The following is a 20,854-nucleotide window of genomic DNA, read 5'->3' on the forward strand; positions in this document are numbered from 1 at the left end:
CAAGAGATATCATTACAAAAGACTTTTAAGACATTTGAAGTGCCCAGAACTTACCGTTCGTGCAATTAACGACGGACAGCAGTCCTCTGAGGTCAAGAGGCCTGCACCCTTATCCAGTGAAGAAACTGGTTACGGCACCCTGCCCCGAGGCAGATGGAGAGCTCGGCGTTCACTTACCTAAGGTGAGGGTGTTAACCTTTGGGGTTCTACAGGAGAAGAGAAAGGGAAGAGGAGAGAGTCACCCAATAACCCCAGTTCATTAATCCCATATTTTCTATCTGCAGACATCCTACTCTTCGAGTCAGACATACAGTGCACAGAGGTCCAGCCCAAAGAGCCAACCGTGTGTTACACATCACCTTTGAAGATACGGCATTCACCCAGTCAAGACCAGCGCCTCTGCGGGAATCAGGTGAGCGTTACAATCAGTCCATTGTACAGTGCCCTGGTGCCTGTGTTTTATCTCTCCCTGTCTGCAGCGTCAACTGAAGAAGAGGACGGAGAGGGTGCTGGCAGGGATCATCCCGCCAGCCGGCGACGCAAGGCCCGGCTCCCCTCCCAGATTGTCATCTCGTCGGGGAGTGAGGAGTCTGGGCCACGTCCCAGGCCGCAGCTGCTGAGGGTAGGTCCAAGAGGCAGAGGTTGGAGGTGGACTCCTCGGCAGCAGAAGGTGCAGCTGAGACCCCACAGGGTCCGATGGAGGAAGATGGCATGGACTTATCCAGGTTGGTGGGGGGTTTGGTGGAGGAGGAGGCCATGGAAGGGGCACACACGGGGTCTGGAGGTGGGGATTCCACTGGTGCTAGTGGTGCAGTGCAGGACCAGGGACAGGAGGCAGCACAGGCCGCCTCGGAGGTGCCTGTGTGCAATCCTGTCCCTGATCCTGTCACTGCATCATGTGGCACCAGCAGGGATACCTACGTCCAGACCCGTTTTCAGGGAGGGGATGAGCGCACTACAACTGGCCTTCCTCTCCCTGCAGACGTAGCTATCCGGGATAATGTTGAGCCTGTCCTGGCGGGATAGCGTTGCGTCAACGGGGCATGCAAGGTGAAGTGCAGTTCTTTTGTGATGAAACTGCACGTCATCTCGGGTGCCTCTTTGACCGTGTTGATCTGCTGGGACGGGTCACCAGTGCTGGGTTCCTCCGTGTGCTGGACCTCCTTGCGACCCCCTCCTCACCTGAACCCCCTATGTGCCAGTCATCCTCCATGCCATCTTCCCACCCATGTATCACCTGTGTACCCTGTGGAGCTGCCTCTGACCCTGCGGCCAGGCTGGTGGAGGACACATCCCTGCCACAGTCGGGAGTCGGACGTCCAGCAGGGGTCACCACCTCAACAACTACACCCCAGCCGGAGGAGGATGTGCAGGCAGCAAGAGCCAGGGCACAGGCAGAGGCACAGCAGCAGCAGCAACAAGGTGGGAGCCATCATGGCTCGGGGCCTTCGACATCGGAGGGGCAGGCATCGGCCAGAGGGCAGGAGGACCCAGGTCTGGAAGTGTCTTCCATGTGGCAGCGGTTAGGCCATGCTATAGATGCGGAGCGGCAGTGGGCAGAAGAGGCACGGCTCACGATGGTCAGGGCGGAGAACTCCATGCAGAGGGCCCTGAGGCGTGCCGAGTGCCTCGAGGCAATTCACAGAGAGTTGGAGGAGAACATGTCATCATTCCTGCGAACCTTCGGGGCCATGGAAGAGGACCGCCTCTAGGACATTGAGCAGGAGTTCGATGATGCCCTGGCCCGGGACATCCAAAAGTGAGCCGTCGGACTAGCCCGCTGCCATTGTAAATAGTTTTTAGAGTTAGGTTTCCTTTTCGTTTTCCTTTGATTTGTGGTCAATGGACAATGCCACACAAATTTGTATATAGTTATATTTTTAGGTAGTTTGTTAGGTAGGTTTCATTTGTTTGGTTGGGATCATAGACCCTTTACATCCTTGGACAATGGATTGTATATAGTTTCATCATGTATTCATTTTTTTTTTTTTGCATTACATTTACATTTTTTTACATTTCCTTTGGATTTGCGTTGTTGGAGGGTGAATTTGGACTGTTTTTCTTTCTAATTTTTTTGGATTGGTTATCATTTTCATTCAATCATCTTTTTCACATGCTTTTCATTTCATGTTTCATATTTTGGTATGCTTACATTTCATTTTTGATTTTATGTACATAATACATTTTCATTTTTTAGTTCCATGTGTGGGATTCGCTCATTGGGTTGATGCATGTGAAAATGTGGGTTTACACAAGCAATGCTAACCAGTGTATGTGTGTGACAGACATATGGTGATGTACATAGTTGACTTTTGGTTTGTGTCATGAGATCGGCATTTCACTGCTGGGGAGGTGGGGTGCAGGAGGACATGAGTGGGGGCCTGCTGGCAGGTGCCCCTCAGTGCTGGGGGGTGGGGGTGCAAGGGGACATGATGGGGTCCTGCTGGCAGGTGCCCCTCAGTGCTGGGAGGTGGGGGTGCAAGGGGACATGAGTTGGGCCCTGCTGGCAGGTGCCCCTCAGTGCTGGGGGGTGGGGGTGCAGGGGGACATGAGTGGGACATGAGTGGGGGCCTGCTGGCAGGTGCCCCACAGTGCTGGGGGGTGGGGGTGCAGGGGGACATGAGTGGGGGCCTGCTGGCATGTGCCCCTCAGTGCTAGGGGGTGGGGGTGCTGGGGGACATGAGTGGGACATGAGTGGGGGCCTGCTGGCAGGTGCCCCACAGTGTTGGGGGGTGGGGATACAGGGGGACATGAGTGGGACATGAGTGGGGGCCTGCTGGCAGGTGCCCCTCAGTGCTGGGGGGTAGGGGTGCACGGGGACATGAGCGGGGGCCTGCTGGCAGGTGCCCCTCAGTGCTGGGGGGTGGGGGTGCAAGGGGACATGAGTGGGGGCCTGCCGGCAGGTGCCCCTCAGTGCTGGGGGGTGGGGGTGCAGGGGGACATGAGTGGGACATGAGTGGGGGCCTGCTGGAAGGTACCCCACAGTGATGGGGAGTGGGGGTGCAAGGGGACATGAGTTGGTGATCATTAGTGCAAGGTGAAATGTGGCTTGGCTGGGGGGCATGCCCATGGTGGATGGGCTGCCTGCGGGACATGACCAGGGGTGCAGGGTAGTCCCCTGTAGTGTGGTCTGCCTGCAGGGGCCGTGGAGGGTGTAGAGGGAACACCTGGGAGGATCCACACTGCCAATTCATGTGTAGGACTCCCCGCGCAACCCCGAAATTCACGTACCCCGCTCTGACAGCAAAATCGTGTGTTAAACTTCCCGCGCACCCCAGGAATACACGTACCCAGCTCCAATCGCGTGTGAAACTTCCTGCGAACCCCAGGAATACACGTACCCCACTCGCACAGGGCCAATCGCGTGTGGAACTTCCTACGCACCCCCGAAATACACGTACCCTGCTCCAATCACATGTGAAACTTCCCGCGAACCGCAGTAATACACGTACCCCTCTCGCACAGGGCTAATCGCGTGTGAAACTTCCTGCGCACCCCCGAAATACACGTACCCTGCTCCAATCGCGTGTGAGACTTTCCGCGAACCCCAGAAATACACGTACCCCACTCGCACAGGCCCTTTCGTGTGTGAAACTTCCTGCGAACCCCAGTAATACACGTACCCCACTCGCACAAGGCCAATCGCATGTGAAACTTCCCACGCACCTCCGAAATACACATACCCAGCTCCAATCGCGTGGGAAACTTCCCGTGAACCCCAGTAATACACATACCCCTCTCGCACAGGGCCAATCGCGTGTGAAACTTCCTGCGCACCCCCGAAATACACGTACCCTGCTCCAATCAAGTGTGAAACTTCCCGCGAACCGCAGTAATACACGTACCCCACTCGCACAGGGCCAATCGCATGTGAAACTTCCCACGCACCCCCGAAATACACATACCCAGCTCCAATCGCGTGGGAAACTTCCCGTGAACCCCAGTAATACACGTACCCCTCTCGCACAGGGCCAATCGCGTGTGAAACTTCCTGCGCACCCCCGAAATACACATACCCTGCTCCAATCACGTGTGAAACTTCCCGCGAACCCCAGTAATACACGTACCCCAATCACACAGGGCCAATCGCGTGTGAAACTTCCCGCGCACCCCTGAAATACACGTACCCGGCTCCAATCGCGTGTGAGACTTCCTACGAACCCCAGTAATAAACGTACCCCTCTCGCACAGGGCCAATCGCATGTGAAACTTCCCGCGCACCCCCGAAATACACGTACCCTGCTCCAATCGCATGTGAGACTTCCCGCGAACCCCAGTAATACACGTACCCCACTCGCAAAGGCCCTTTCGCGTGTAAAACTTCCTGCGAACCCCAGTAATACACGTACCCCACTCGCACAGGGTCAATCGCATGTGAAACTTCCCGCGCACCCCCAAAATACACATACCCAACTCCAATTGCATGTGAAACTTCCTGCGAACCCCAGTAATACACATACCCCACTCGCACAGGGCCAATCGCATGTGAAACTTCCCACGCACCCCAGGAATACACGTACCCAGCTCCAATCGCGTGTGAAACTTCCTGCGAACCCCAGGAATACACGAACCCCACTCGCACAGGGCCAATCGCGTGTGGAACTTCCTACGCACCCCCGAAATACACGTACCCTGCTCCAATCACGTGTGAAACTTCCCGCGAACCGCAGTAATACACGTACCCCTCTCGCACAGGGCTAATCGCGTGTGAAACTTCCTGCGCACCCCCGAAATACACGTACCCTGCTCCAATCGCGTGTGAGACTTTCCGCGAACCCCAGAAATACACGTACCCCACTCGCACAGGCCCTTTCGTGTGTGAAACTTCCTGCGAACCCCAGTAATACACGTACCCCACTCGCACAAGGCCAATCGCATGTGAAACTTCCCACGCACCTCCGAAATACACATACCCAGCTCCAATCGCGTGGGAAACTTCCCGTGAACCCCAGTAATACACATACCCCTCTCGCACAGGGCCAATCGCGTGTGAAACTTCCTGCGCACCCCCGAAATACACGTACCCTGCTCCAATCACGTGTGAAACTTCCCGCGAACCGCAGTAATACACGTACCCCACTCGCACAGGGCCAATCGCATGTGAAACTTCCCACGCACCCCCGAAATACACATACCCAGCTCCAATCGCGTGGGAAACTTCCCGTGAACCCCAGTAATACACGTACCCCTCTCGCACAGGGCCAATCGCGTGTGAAACTTCCTGCGCACCCCCGAAATACACGTACCCTGCTCCAATCACGTGTGAAACTTCCCGCGAACCCCAGTAATACACATACCCCAATCACACAGGGCCAATCGCGTGTGAAACTTCCCGCGCACCCCTGAAATACACGTACCCGGCTCCAATCGCGTGAGAGACTTCCTGCGAACCCCAGTAATAAACGTACCCCTCTCGCACAGGGCCAATCGCATGTGAAACTTCCCGCGCACCCCCGAAATACACGTACCCTGCTCCAATCGCATGTGAGACTTCCCGCGAACCCCAGTAATACACGTACCCCACTCGCAAAGGCCCTTTCGCGTGTAAAACTTCCTGCGAACCCCAGTAATACACGTACCCCACTCGCACAGGGTCAATCGCATGTGAAACTTCCCGCGCACCCCCAAAATACACATACCCAACTCCAATTGCATGTGAAACTTCCTGCGAACCCCAGTAATACACATACCCCACTCGCACAGGGCCAATCGCATGTGAAACATCCCACGCACCCCCGAAATACACATACCCAGCTCCAATCGCGTGTGAAACTTCCTGCGAACCCCAGGAATACACGTACCCCACTCGCACAGGGCCAATCGCTTGTGGAACTTCCTACGCACCCCCGAAATACACGTACCCTGCTCCAATCACTTGTGAAACTTCCCGCGAACCGCAGTAATACACGTACCCCTCTCGCACAGGGCTAATCGCGTGTGAAACTTCCTGCGCACCCCCGAAATACACGTACCCTGCTCCAATCGCGTGTGAGACTTTCCGCGAACCCCAGAAATACACGTACCCCACTCGCACAGGCCCTTTCGTGTGTGAAACTTCCTGCGAACCCCAGTAATACACGTACCCCACTCGCACAAGGCCAATCGCATGTGAAACTTCCCACGCACCTCCGAAATACACATACCCAGCTCCAATCGCGTGGGAAACTTCCCGTGAACCCCAGTAATACACATACCCCTCTCGCACAGGGCCAATCGCGTGTGAAACTTCCTGCGCACCCCCGAAATACACGTACCCTGCTCCAATCACGTGTGAAACTTCCCGCGAACCGCAGTAATACACGTACCCCACTCGCACAGGGCCAATCGCATGTGAAACTTCCCACGCACCCCCGAAATACACATACCCAGCTCCAATCGCGTGGGAGACTTCCTGCGAACCCCAGTAATAAACGTACCCCTCTCGCACAGGGCCAATCGCATGTGAAACTTCCCGCGCACCCCCGAAATACACGTACCCTGCTCCAATCACGTGTGAAACTTCCCGCGAACCCCAGTAATACACGTACCCCAATCACACAGGGCCAATCGCGTGTGAAACTTCCCGCGCACCCCTAAAATACACGTACCCGGCTCCAATCGCGTGTGAGACTTCCTGCGAACCCCAGTAATAAACGTACCCCTCTCGCACAGGGCCAATCGCATGTGAAACTTCCCGCGCACCCCCGAAATACACGTACCCTGCTCCAATCGCATGTGAGACTTCCCGCGAACCCCAGTAATACACGTACCCCACTCGCAAAGGCCCTTTCGCGTGTAAAACTTCCTGCGAACCCCAGTAATACACGTACCCCACTCGCACAGGGTCAATCGCATGTGAAACTTCCCGCGCACCCCCAAAATACACATACCCAACTCCAATTGCATGTGAAACTTCCTGATTACCCCAGTAATACACGTACCCCACTCGCACAGGGCCAATCGCGTGTGAAACTTCCTGCGCACCCCCAAAATACACGTACCCTGCTCCAATCGCGTGTGAAACTTCCTGCGAACCCCCGGAATACACGTACCCTGCTCCAATCACGTGTGAAACTTCCCGCAAACCCCAGTAATACACGTACCCCACTCACACAGGGCCAATCGCATGTGAAACTTCCCGCGCACCCCCGAAATACACGTACCTGGCTCCAATCGCGTGTGAGACTTCCCGCGAACCCCAGTAATACACGTACCCCACTCGCACAGGGCCAATCGCATGTGAAACTTCCTGTGCACCCCCGAAATACATGTACCCTGCTCCAATCTTGTGTGAAACTTTCCGCGAACCCCAGTAATACACGTACCCCACTCGCACAGGTCCAATCGTGTGTGAAACTTCCCGCGAACCCCAGTAGTCCACGTACCCCACTCGCACAGGGCCAATTGCGTGTGAAACTTCCCGTGCACCCCCGAAATACACGTACCCTGCTCCAATCGCGTGTGAATCTTCCCGCAAACCCCAGTAATACACATACCCCACTCGCACATGGCCAATCGCGTGTGAAACTTCCCATGCACCGCCGAAATACACGTACCCTGCTGCATTCATGTGTGAAACTTCCTGCGAACCCCAGTACTGCACGTACCCCACTCACACAAGGCCCCTCGCGTGTGAAACTTCCCATGAAGCCCAGTAATGCACGTTCCCCGCTTGCCGTGCTGGTACAGGGTTAGCGCAGCCCTTTGCGCTGGATTGGGGACTTTGATGGCTTTTACCTGCGCGAGGGGCGTTCTTGGGGGCGTAACTGGCGCTGCTGCAGGGTCACTGCGCCACTGTGCGCCACGGCTGATTTTGGTAGCTAAAATCCATGTATACGCTGTACGTGGCTGGCGCAGAGATTCGCACACGCACACTGTGCGCCAGCCGCATGTGCCACTTGTTAGGAAATAGAGGGGGAAGCAGAAACTGAAACAAATACAGGAGATTTTGAGGTTTAGACATGATGTATGGGAGGGGAGGAAGCAATGGAAGTTGCATTGTACTGTTTTTCTTGGAGTGGAAGGTTTGGGGATAGTTGGCTGGCAAAGCTATATGAACCAGCCTTGCCACGACTCAGCACTATGTGGCACTGAGTGCAGATCACCTTGTTCGCTTGAGCTTTTGACTTTCCATCAACGGTGGTAAATAACCACCACACCCAAGATTCACGATGAGTGCTAATAGTAGGGACTTCCACTAACTCATCCTCTTCATACTCTTCATCCGTCTCCTCTGCATCCTCACGCCTGTTCCCCTCTGCAGGCCCTTGGGGACGTTGTGGTGGTGGAGGGGCTGAGGTTGCTGATGCTGATGCCCAGGCAGGAGCAGCAGAAGCAATTTGGGATGCCATCTGGAAGGTTAATAACCAGGAACTAGGAACGATGAACAAAGAACAGCAAACTGCACAAATGTCCTGTTGTAAATCTTGGAAATCCAAAAGCAGAATGAGGATCAACTCTGGGGTGTGGCCTTTTATAGGGGTGCTGGGGTGCTTCACAGACACCGGTGCCCTCCCCGAACACTTCGAACACCAAGAACGGGCTCAAAAAGTTCCAAAAAGTATGAAGATTAGCAGGGATATTGTCTGGGACATGTGCATTGGTGAACTTTTACTGTAAAATACCTTGGATTGCTCAGAAAAGCTGTTTTTTAAATGTTCGGGGTCCAGGACAGAGCCCGCAAATAAGGACACATGCTCAGCGTGGGTGCGGTCACATGATGATGTCGCGGACATGTTCGCAAATGGGACGGCTGTTCGTAGGACACTAAATGCAAAGTGACGGTTATGTGCATGCGCGCGGGTGTTCTATAGACAGTGTACGGGTCCCAGAACTAATTAAAAGTGCGACACACGTGCAGAGGACAGTTGCGGAGAGGCGCGATGTTCGTAGGGCACGGGTGTTCTACAAACAATGTTGAACTCCTCGAATAAAATTAATGTGCATCAGAACTTTGCAGACAGGCAGAAGGGATATGTGTTCTACGTATATATTAATTCTGGTTGCGGACATTACATGACATTAATGTGTGTTCTCAGGACATCTCCATTTTAATTGAGAACAGTACGAACAGGTATGTTGTCCTTAGGACAACCTCATTTTGGTTAATTGCGGACAAGCGGACATCTTGTGTGTTCTGAGAACATCAGCATTTCAATTACGAACAGTACAAACGGGTATATTGTCTTTAGGACACCCCCATTTTGGTTAATTGCGGACAGGGGGATATCTTGTGTGTTCTAAGGACACCTCCATTTTAATTACAGACAGTACGAACAGGTACTGTGTCCTTAGGTCACCCGCATGGTGGTTAATTGAAAACACTCCAGACAGCTGCACTGTCCGTGGACACCCCGACCGCCTTCAAAAAAAATAATAATAAGACACAGGCATATAGTAAGAACACATTTAAAATGTTATTATTGTTTAACAGTACAAAAATTAGGAAAGAGAGGGGGAAGCAGAAACTGAAACAAATACAGGAGAATTTGAGGTTTGGACATGATGTATGGGAGGGGAGGAAGCGATGGAAGTTTCATTGTACCGTTTTTATTGGTGTGGAAGGTTTGGGGATAGTTGGCTGGGACATGGAGAGGGGGAACAGGTGCATGTGGGACAGTGGTATTTTATATTTTTGTATGTACTTGTTTATAATCAAAACAAAAAGAAATTGATTTTTACAAGACACAATATTCGGTGGATACGAATATCAAAGTTCTTAGTGTCGTCCAGGTGGTATTTAATGTTTTCTTTAATGTGGTCCACAATACACTCTTTTAGTTGATTAAAGTGTTGTAGTACTAAATCCATTTTCAGTTCCATTCGTTTGAGAGGATCTTCTATTATCTCTTTTGGTATATTAGTTTTATTGTTTGTCTGGTCTGTTGTTAAAAAAAAATTGTGTTAATTACATATAAAGTAATGGCAATTAATTGGCTTATATGGAGAAATGTTGTGTCTACGATTAGTATCACTCTCTTCACTCATTTCATCTTGTGGGAAATTCTCTTCCAGCAATTCCAAAGTTCTGTACATTTCTGTGTTAAAAACTTTTGTTGTTACTGGTGTGTAAGTATGCTCTTGCTTCTTGCTGTGCAGTTTTTGTGAGATAATTCAGTTGGAAGCATATTTATTTTGTTTTGGTATATTCCATTATATCGGAAATGCGACTTCAGTGGATGGATGCTGTCTTACATACACAGTTTTCACTTCTTATTTATTATTAAATGTAATGTATTTAGGAGGTTCTTTTTTAATATGTTTCTGTGTTTTTATTTTATGATACAATAATGGAAGATACCCTCTAAGTTTTTGGAAAGTACTGATGGTGACCTTGTGAGCCTGCGGACATGCGCACGGTCCACGGACATCAAAATCACTTAGTCTTAGTAAACATTTGTCGCATTTCCATTATCTATATTTATATTCAGTGAAATAAACGTTGTAAAAGGGATGTAATGGTTAAGTTGTGCTACTAAAAACTTATGAAATTCAGTGAAAAAAACGTTTTTAAAGGGACTTTATGGTTTAGTTGCACTACTAAAAACCTATTAAATTCAGTGAAAAACGTTGTTAAAGGGACATTATGGTTAGGTTGCGCTACTAAAAACATATGAAATTCAGTAAAAAAATGTTAAAGAGAGGTTATGATTCCACATAAAACCGAAAATCCCCTGAAATTTACCAGTTATGATAAGCTAAGCAACCATAACCCGCCCCACAACTGTGTACTGCTAAGACTAACACCCAGGACCTTAAAGATGACATCAGGGAGTTAAGGATGTTAAGGTGAACATTTAACATAACAAAATCCCTGAAATTCTGCTAAAGCCACCTTAACTTCACGCCCTCTGTTGTGTAGCCTATGGCCACGATGTTGACAATGATATATCTAAAACAATATTATTAATACTCATGATTTCATTCTGCAACATTTCCTAAAAAAACACCACTACTATATACAGAAAGTACTGCTCATAAATCCATTTATCTATCAATGATTTTCCTTACTAAAACACATTTTTACATACAGATTAGATTCTGCCCGAGTTTGCAGAAACATCACGGATTCCATGTCCTCTGAGCATGTTCATTTTACAATACACCCACATCATTTGGCTACATCAGCCCTTAACAACATGGGTCACAAGTTACAGGCCAAAGCAAAGGGAGGACCCCAACTGCAGTTCTTGCTGATGTTTCTGAATCAATGTAGCCCACAGAATGTGTAATTATTGCTATTGGCATCCTAAAACCAATGCTAAAAATGCAAATTCCTCTCTCCAGCACTGCTATGTTTGAGAGTCAGGACTGCCATGGAAATGAAAGCCAGAAATTTGATAGTACATCCACTTCCATGTTTTTAGTAAAACACAAGGTAACTATGCACCTGAGATTTAACTACAGTTTTGTTTAGGAGTGTTAGATTGGAAATAGGGAGTTGGCTGCTTTAGGGGCGAGCGGTAGTAAAGGCAGGGAAAGAACACTGCAGCGGTAGGGAAGTTGCATTAAGCATTCAGGTTACGGTGAACATGGCCCTTCTGCAGCAAATTCCAAATGGGTTTGCAGCAATTTCATTGGTTTGTGCCCCTGCAAAAGCCAGTTCTGTGCACACACATTTCATAAAGCTTGTCCGTTACAATGTCAACTTTAGAAATGAAACATTGTATTTACAGAAAATATGTGCAATACAAGCATCATAACTATGAACACAAAGCTAATCTTTCATGTCTGTACAAACTTCATTTTTTAATACATACAAAATTGGTTTATGCAACCTTAACAAAGAAACTGATACACTTAACCTAACTATGTCATCACATTTACAACAAAAACATGTATAGCCTCGCCAACATTATGTACTTATTTTGAGTGCAAAGCATTTTAATTTATAGTCATAATATTATTTAAAATAATAGGTAGACAGTAAAAACAACCCTTTATAATACATGACTATTTACTTGCTATACTATCTTAAAAATGCGATTTCAACACGTTTTGCAAAATATGTGTGTGTCCTTATTTTGGCAACCTACACGCATAGGAAGTTAATGACAACAGTCTCCAATACATACTTAATGTTTAAATCTTTTTTTCTCGAAAAATTCTCTTTTTTGTATACTTTCATGTACAGAGTGGCTTGGATATAAATGAAGAATACATTCCTGAACTTTTAGAAAACGTCAACAAGTGTTCACCAAAAAATATATAAAGACCTGAAATAAGTCTCTGTGATGGATAGCCCTTCTAATCCTCATTCTTTGTTTCTAAATGATGATCTGTGATGAAAGGAAATGTAAGTGTAAAGGTCTCATTATAATGTAACTAAATCAAACTCAAAAACACCACTTTTAAAATTAAACCAAAAGAGCCCATCTACCTCTAATATGATGTGCAGAGGCACATTTTTCAATCGTTCCTGTGTATTCAGTTTTCACAGTAGATAGAATTTTGTTACTTCAGACACTGGGTCATTCCCCCCTTGATATATGTTGTAATAATTCAAAACCTAAAAGGAACCACGTTCTAATCACTATCATGTTAATGCTTTGAATGTTATCACTGCTGTCAACATGAAAATAGAAGAGGAAACCTGTTGTGGTACCTGAACGTGTATACCTGGGTTCAGTTCCCCATGGTATAAGTCAGCGTGCAGCGCGCATCGGATATTTTATATTTAAAAAAATCATTACATGATCATATGTAAAACAGGAAGTGGAATGTCTAATGAGTATTTTGTCCACTATGGTTGTAAATACAACATTGCCGACTAAGATAAAAAAAGCCCATCAAACCAATAAGCTCAAAAGTTAAAGTGACATTCTAATTGAAAACCTGTTGCCAAAAATAACTATTGAAACATAGCATCACGTGATAGCGTGACACATAGAAACCGCAAGTGACAGCACAGGTACCGAGCTTTAACATCTTGACTGTAAACATAGCCTGACAGGAAGAAGTAGTAATCACCACATAGTTTAAGGAGTCACTACTTATATATGCAGCCTCTCAAAATGATCTACTTGCACAGTTATAGATTAATTGCATGTAATACATTGTACCAATTGTCACGTGAACCTGGAAGAGACATCATTGGTGAGCCGCTTATACACATTACCTGTTCTCTCAAGGTTTAAACAGTAAAAAAGTCTCTCTTTAGGCCAATGAGCACCACAATTCAGGTCAACAGCCAATTTGAGTGATCACTAACAATTATGCACAGCTTGTCCATAATGTTTGAATTCACCCTTACTAACACACTTGCAATTATGACGTGATTATTCAAATTACCAACTTGCTACATTGAAACTTTTAAGCAGTGTCATTTGTTGAGAAGCACTTTCATCTAGGGATTCATATGGGTTTTGTAGTTTATTCAGGCTCTTGTCTGTGGACCATTTCCCTATCATAGCAGCACTCTTTCTTCTTTAAGCTTCCTCAGTGGCTCAGCCTTGCATGCAGTGACAACCGAGCATTTTACTACCTTTCTGAACTTGTCAACCAAATGACAAACTGCAATTTTGAAGTACCTGAGGAACTCCATTAACTGTTGGTTAAACCGTACAATTTTCCTCAGGTTATTGCAGCTCAAGGGGATGTGTAAAAATGACTTTTTTGAATCTATTCTGAAGTACCAGTTGAATTGGTTGTTCACCTGGAAAGAACTCACAACTCAGGGACCAGGATGGAGAGTGAATTGTTTCTGATACCTTGACATTTAGTTAGTAGCATAGTTGTTATCTCTACATTTTAAAATGTGTGTGCATCCTTCTTTTGGTCACCTACACACATAGAGGTCTGTAACATTTATTTTTTTAATTTGAAAATGCATCTTCTTTTTTAACAGTTTATGTTGGATTAAGTCCAGAGTGTAAACACACAATACATGTCCAGACTTTTCTAGAAAGTAGCACAGTTAAGTTGAGGTACTTCAGAGAATACACCAACTAGCAGTTCAAGAAGGCAGCTTGCTGACAAAGATACACCTGAAGCAACTGTGTGATACAGTGATCTTTACATGCACCCCAATGTTACATTTGTATGACGTCTTTAAATGGAAGCATACCCAAAGGAAATAGCCACACACATTTTTTTTAAATGTCTATGTTCTAATAAAAACTTCAATAAAACTATACAGATTTTTTCTTGTCATTACAATACTTCTTGTAAAGTCTGTGTGTGTCCTTATTGCGGCACCTACACACATAAGAAGCTAATGACAACAGACTACAGACTTACCTTAAGATTTCCGTTTTTTGTCTCAAGTCATTTCTTTTTTAATACTTTACTTTTATTTATCGGTCTGTTTGCTACTGTTTACTTGTTTCATATGTAAACAGTTATCTCTATCTACACTCACTAGCACTCAAAATAATGCACATGGAACCACTTGCATAATCTAGTACTTATAGGGAACACTTTTGCCTCTTAAAATATACATAGTGTTTAACATAATAAAACTGAAGTGGAAGATTGCAGAATGTTCTTTTTTAATAATGTATGGGATGTTGACTATCTACTATACAAATTAGCTTGGCAGGGATTTTATGTTGCAGCTGAGTAAATGTCTATTGTTTAGTTTTTAGAAATCACTTATTACCTATTTTACCTTTTTAAATGTCCACATTGCATGTTAATATTTACAATGAATGTACAACATACTTTAAAACGTAGGTTTCAGAAGCATTAAGTAAGCATTCTTTAAACCATTTGGCAATCTAACTTGACATGCTGCTATAAAGTCACTGCACACAAGCCAAACTACTTCTGTATTCTCCCATGTTGTGAAATGTCCATAGTTAATGAATGCTCTCTCATGACTGCACATGTTTTCAATTTCTTATTTTTTTTTTTTAAAGAAATGGAAACCCGACTATTTGCAGACTTTAAAAGAGCATAAACATGTTCCTACCACCCATACTATATGTTTGAAACATTATTAAAATGTACTTATTGGAAATTGCATTGTTGATTGTAAATTCCAATTACAACCACAGTCATTTCTTAATCATTATATATGTAAATGTCTAAACAAAGCAGCTCTCTGTACATTTGCAATGTTGGGATATGAGTTTTCCAGTAAAGCATTACCTTCTTTATATTTTGCAAATGTAATTTTGCATCTCACATAAAGTGTACAATTTTGGTTCACCTCTTTATTTATCACACTGTACAGTAGGTCAGCTGCAATCCTAATTTTCTAAATACTATGGTGTCCAGCAAATGTATTGCCCCCTCCCCCACTGAATTTAATACCTATGTTATACCTGTATAGTACTGCTGTGTGGGCAATTACAGATTTTGAGTGGCCCCGCCATAGTTAGGCTTGGTGCAGCATATATGTGAATGTAAGCCCTGCTTTTGCAAGCCTACATCTGACCTGCCAGTTACTTACCAAGACGATATGTTGTTGTTCTTAGTGAACCAAACATTATTTGATGCCTGTGTTTCTTAGGAAGTATGCCCCCCCCTTATATATTTTATATATATAAAACCTAACTTTCTGCAACCTGCTGAGCCTCATTATATAGTCATGCTTCCGTTTTAGAATCATTATTCTGTGTAAATACACAAACAGCACTGATCTGAGTACAATTACAAACGTGGGGGTGGGGGGTGGTAGGTGGTTGCCCAGGAAAGCATTACCTTCTTTACATTTAGGACATTTTATTTTGTACCACATGTAAATTCTACCTTTTTGTTGCAACTCTTTGTTTTACACACTAGATACTAGGATGCAGTTTGGAATCTGTGAAATCTATGTTTTTTAGCACATGCAATGTTCCCTCTCCAATGAAATAAACAACACTACATGGCTGCTTAGTACTGCTCTGTGGGTAATTACATATTTTGAGTGGCTCTAGCACCATCCTGCTTTCTGTAGCACACATTTCAATGCAGTCTGTGCTTTTGAAACCTACCTAAATGTTACCCTCATAACAAGACCTTGCTTTTTTGCTCCTACTGAGAAAAACTGTCCTTGAAAACCTGTAATTGTTAAAAGTATTTCTTCCATGGTGACTATCTCTAGCCTTCAAAAAGCTAGATTTCTCCAACCAGTCCGGCCTCATGACAAATGTATTTTTCCAAATCAGAATCATTTACATATGTAAATGCTTAAACAACACAGCTGTGTATACATTTACAATGTTGGGGTAAATATTTTCCAGTAAAGCATTACGTTCTTTAGATTTTGCAAATGCATTTTTCCATCTAATGCAAATTGTATCTTTTTGGTTCACTTATTTGTTTATCACACTGTATAAGTAGGTCACAGTGCAATCTTAATTCACTACATACTATGTTCTCCAGCAAATGTAGTTTTGCCTCTGCAATTAAATGAACGCTTATAGATGGCCACAGAAAATGCTCTCTGTTTATTTATACTTTTTGAGTAACCTTGGCTTTTATTTCTACTTTTTATTTATAGAGTTGTAGGGGTGAAATGTAAGTACTCATTTTGTTTCTTTCTTAACAGTATTGGTGAAGAATGTCTTCAAAGATTCTGACTCTATGTGCCAGGAAGAGGGATTGCTTGCAGGGCAGTAAAACATTTAAATTGGAAAATGTTGATACTGATATTTCATGTTTTGTATACACATTGCTCTGATAGCAATGTACAAATGCATGTTACCAATCAAGTATTTGAAAAACACCAAATTGAGACAGAAGACGTATCAACTAATGACGTGTATGAGACCAAGCACATTTCAATTCACACTGATAACAGGAATACTATACCAATATTGTTACTGTGCCTTCAAAAACATAATTTCTTTTAAAGAAAATAGAAACAGGAACATCTTTAGTTGTTGGAAAGAGGAATATGAATATTCATACAAAAATGAGCCACAATCGAGTCTTCACAAATCTTTTGAGAAGTGTGAAATTAGTAGGAATCATCAGAAAAGCTTACCATTTGAAAGGGAAATTATTCAACTTAATGTTGAATAAATAAAAAATGAATTAAAGTTTGCCATTCTACCAAAAAAAGTCCAAACAGTACATGTAGTTACACTAGATAACGTTTGTGATGTGATTGGCGGAGAGTTGAAACACACATATAAAGATTTTTTAATGAAGAGAGTTACATTCAACAAAGAATTGTGACTCTTGATATTGACGAGAGTGGATGTGGCATGGCTACTAACTAAAAAATAATGTGATTTCTCAAAATGAAGAAATCTGAAAGACAATGAGTAGTGAATTAGAAGCATTAGCAAAGTGTGCAATAAAAGTAAGAAAACAAACTTGGCTATGGACATGTAATTCTTTATATAATATTGCCAAGTTTTCTTGTAAAGTCCTAAAGAGATTTTTGCAAATGCTGCACAAAAATAATAATGTACAAAGACAAATGAAGAATAGATGACTGCGAAGTTTGTGGGAAATCTAGACTTCTGGGTCATTCTCTAGCTTGTCTTGAAAAACGCAGATGTAAGAGTCAGTTGCATCGTATGCTGATGCTGGCTGCACATCATACCAAATATGATATTTTCTTGTCAAATTATATCATTGCAAACCACCACTCCATTTCCTCAGGGGCACAGGGGCATTCTACCATTCCTCACCCCCCCCAGAATATCAATGTCTCCAGAGTCCTGGTTCTCTCTTGGCTTGACTACTGCAACAGATTCTTCCTCAACCTTCCTCTTTCCTCCCTTCGCCCCCCTGCAACTAATCCAGAATAGAACTGCAAGAATTATCCTTGGTCTCAGGCCCACGGACCGCATCTCTCCCAAAGTACCTGCCAGCCAAATTCCTTTGGTCTTCTGGCTTCAACTCCCTGCAGGTCAATTGTTATTCCACACAGAGAGTGGAAGGTAGATCCCTCTCTTCAGCTTCTGAAGTGCTTCCTTTTCTCCTCTTCCTTCCCTCTCCCCCTACTGTGCTAACCCCTCCACCTGCTGTCACGACTGTGGCGTGGTTCCTTCAGAGTCATACAGGGACCAGACCACCCCCTTACCAGTACCTCTCTGTATACTTTGCCAGCACTTGCCCTAGGGCTCCCTTTCCCGGACTATCCCAACCCAGTCCTCCTGTTCAATGCAATTTGTTCTCCCCTCCTCCCTCTTTTCCACTCGCACTTGCTGTCTTGGCCTGAATAGCACGTTCTTGTACCCATCTGTGAGGTTCCCCCACTATTGCACTTCTCTCTCTATCCCCTTGCCCCCTTGCACTCATCAGCTTGTCACACACTTCCACGGTAGAATTGTCACAAGGCCAATATAACCGTTCTCTGTTCGTATGATATTCCATGTCCCCTTCTTGTCTTGTGTCACCTGGAAACACACATTTAAAGCTCAACCTTTGAAACCATTACAGATATGCAAGGCAAAAATTAGTTTTCAAAAACAGATTAGCAGAGTTTGCTAATTAAATGTTTTTGATTAGCAAACAGACCCATTTGATTAGCAATGTTGTACTAATATTGTTAATGTCACCAGACTTTATTTGTACCCAGGACATGAAATGAGCAATAATACAACAGTATGCGTACCGCTGAAATAAGACATTAGTGAGAGGAGTTAGGCCTTGCCGATCCTTTAAATTTCAGCTAGACCTGCAGGTCGGGTAACTTAGTATAGCTATTCAACCTAAGAGAAACACACTCGACCCATAGAAATGGAGGAGAACACATTTAAAATGCATACCCACTTTATGTTTGGCACGCTGCTGCCCCCTCCCCCCCGCCCCCAGAGGCCAGCAATGCACAGTGAAACTTTTATTTGATATTTACTGCAAACAAAGTACATTTCAAATAAAAGTTTCAAACTTCTCTTGTAAATGCTACTCGCCCTTCATCAAATCTACTCGACTATGCGAGTGGGCGAAAAGGCTTTGAAAGCCATAGATGAGAGTCTGTAAAATTTAAAAGTTTAGCTGCATGAATGGACACAAATAAATAGATATGATAAAAAAGGCTCTGAAAAAAGTTTGGCCAGTTGTCTCCCACAGGTGGTAATATATAATACTATCATAAGCATAAAGCAGAGCGAGCTCTTGAGGCTAAATTCAGTGATTGGTATTGCAGTAAATCTGTAGATATACAGATTGGATGGAACTACTGATCACTACTTTGCATAAGCATCTAGTTTGCTTTGTGTATTCATTATGTAAGAGGTAAGAAAGAGACTAAGCTGAGTGGATTGGGTAGCAGGCAGAGAACTGGGCAAACTAGGTGGAATATTGTAGTTTGTGGTCATCTCACTTTCAGGGTACCTGGTATAAAGCAAAAAAGTGATAATTGTAGAATGTCAAGGAGTATGTGTTCGCTCATGGGGTGAGCACCAGTTACAAGATGTATGCAACCTGCAGGTTACAGACCAAGGTTTGTCATCAAAAGCATTTTATCATGTACATTTTCAAAATTGTTCACTCGTCAATATGATGCATCTTCCCCAAAGAAATTAAATATAGTTGGAACTATGACATTTAGATACACTAACCTAAACATTACAGTAAAGCATGGAGATGATGCCGTGTTTTACAGTATTAGTACTGTAATTATGCATTATGTAACACCGTACATTTTAGGAATGGAATTGCATGACTAGCTTTTAAAAAACATAAAGTTGGCACAAACATCTTTTTGCCAGACAGGATATAGAAAGCTTAATAAAACTTTGATCCTGATTACTTCTGGATTGCAATTATTTGAAAAAGAAATTCCCGCCTACCACTCCCACACATGCCTTTGGCACTTAAGCGTGGATGAAATGATTAATGATGCACTTTCTCTCCATTAGCACTTCAAGTGAACAGAGAACAGAGGGTGAAGAGAGCACTGGGGGTAAGAGAGGAATGCAGGGTGAGTTGTGCTTTCATTGACGAGGGCAACTTAAATAGCTAACATTGCTACACAAGTGTCCATTTGATAAGCAAACCTACATAATTGGCTAGCAAATTGCTATGCAACACTGCTTATTTTATGCCTTGGATATGCTCTATACATCAAAATATTATACAGAAAAGAAAAAAGAAGAAAAAAGACACAGAATGAAAAATACATAAACTAAATAAAAATTAAGCTTCACATATATTACCTAATCATTATTAGAAATCATGCTCAATCACAGTAGAATCAAAAACGAAGCAACAACACTTACAATATATATTGTTGATCCTGATAAACAATAATTCCATATATGATCCATTGATAAAAAGTGATCATACTAATGCTTCTAAGATACAATGAAGATGTGACCAAAATAACTGTAAGCTTATTAGCTCCCCACACGGCCAAGTGTCTCTTGGCTTAAAAATATTCACAACAGTAGTCATAATCTACCACATTGGTACCACAGCCAGTTAAGACCACTATACTCCATATGTCAAAAAAGAAGTGGTTGGTTTGAATGTAACAACACTTCCATTACTCCAAAACATAGCACATCTAACAAATGCCTACTTAATATTCCTTCCACCCAAATGTACTCACTTTAGTACAATACAAGGTTTGAATACGCCAAGGGGTATCTAAATACATCCATAATACTACAATAGTAATTTTAAAATCCAAGATAGTTAGAATATGCTAACACGTATATAAATACATCCATAATACTACAAAAGTAATTTTAATATCCAAGACGATTAGAATACGCCAACGGGTAACTAACCACTTTAAAAATTCTTTTCATCGTAGTACACCTCAAATTTGCCATCACAGTTATTGTTTCTGCAAACCTTCTTGGAAAGTCCAAAATATCTAACTACTTGAAACATACCCTTAATTACATCATGCTTCAAACAAACATCCTACCACACTTACACCTACATAATATATCCATGCTACAACACATAATTATGTACATTATTTAGAAATATGTAAATGCCAAAAACTGTATGTAATTGCAATCCACTAAGTTATTTT

This window comes from Ambystoma mexicanum, chromosome 1p (genome assembly GCF_040938575.1).
Source record: "Ambystoma mexicanum isolate Mex_15411 chromosome 1p, UKY_AmexF1_1, whole genome shotgun sequence".
In the NCBI taxonomy this organism is placed as follows: domain Eukaryota; kingdom Metazoa; phylum Chordata; class Amphibia; order Caudata; family Ambystomatidae; genus Ambystoma; species Ambystoma mexicanum.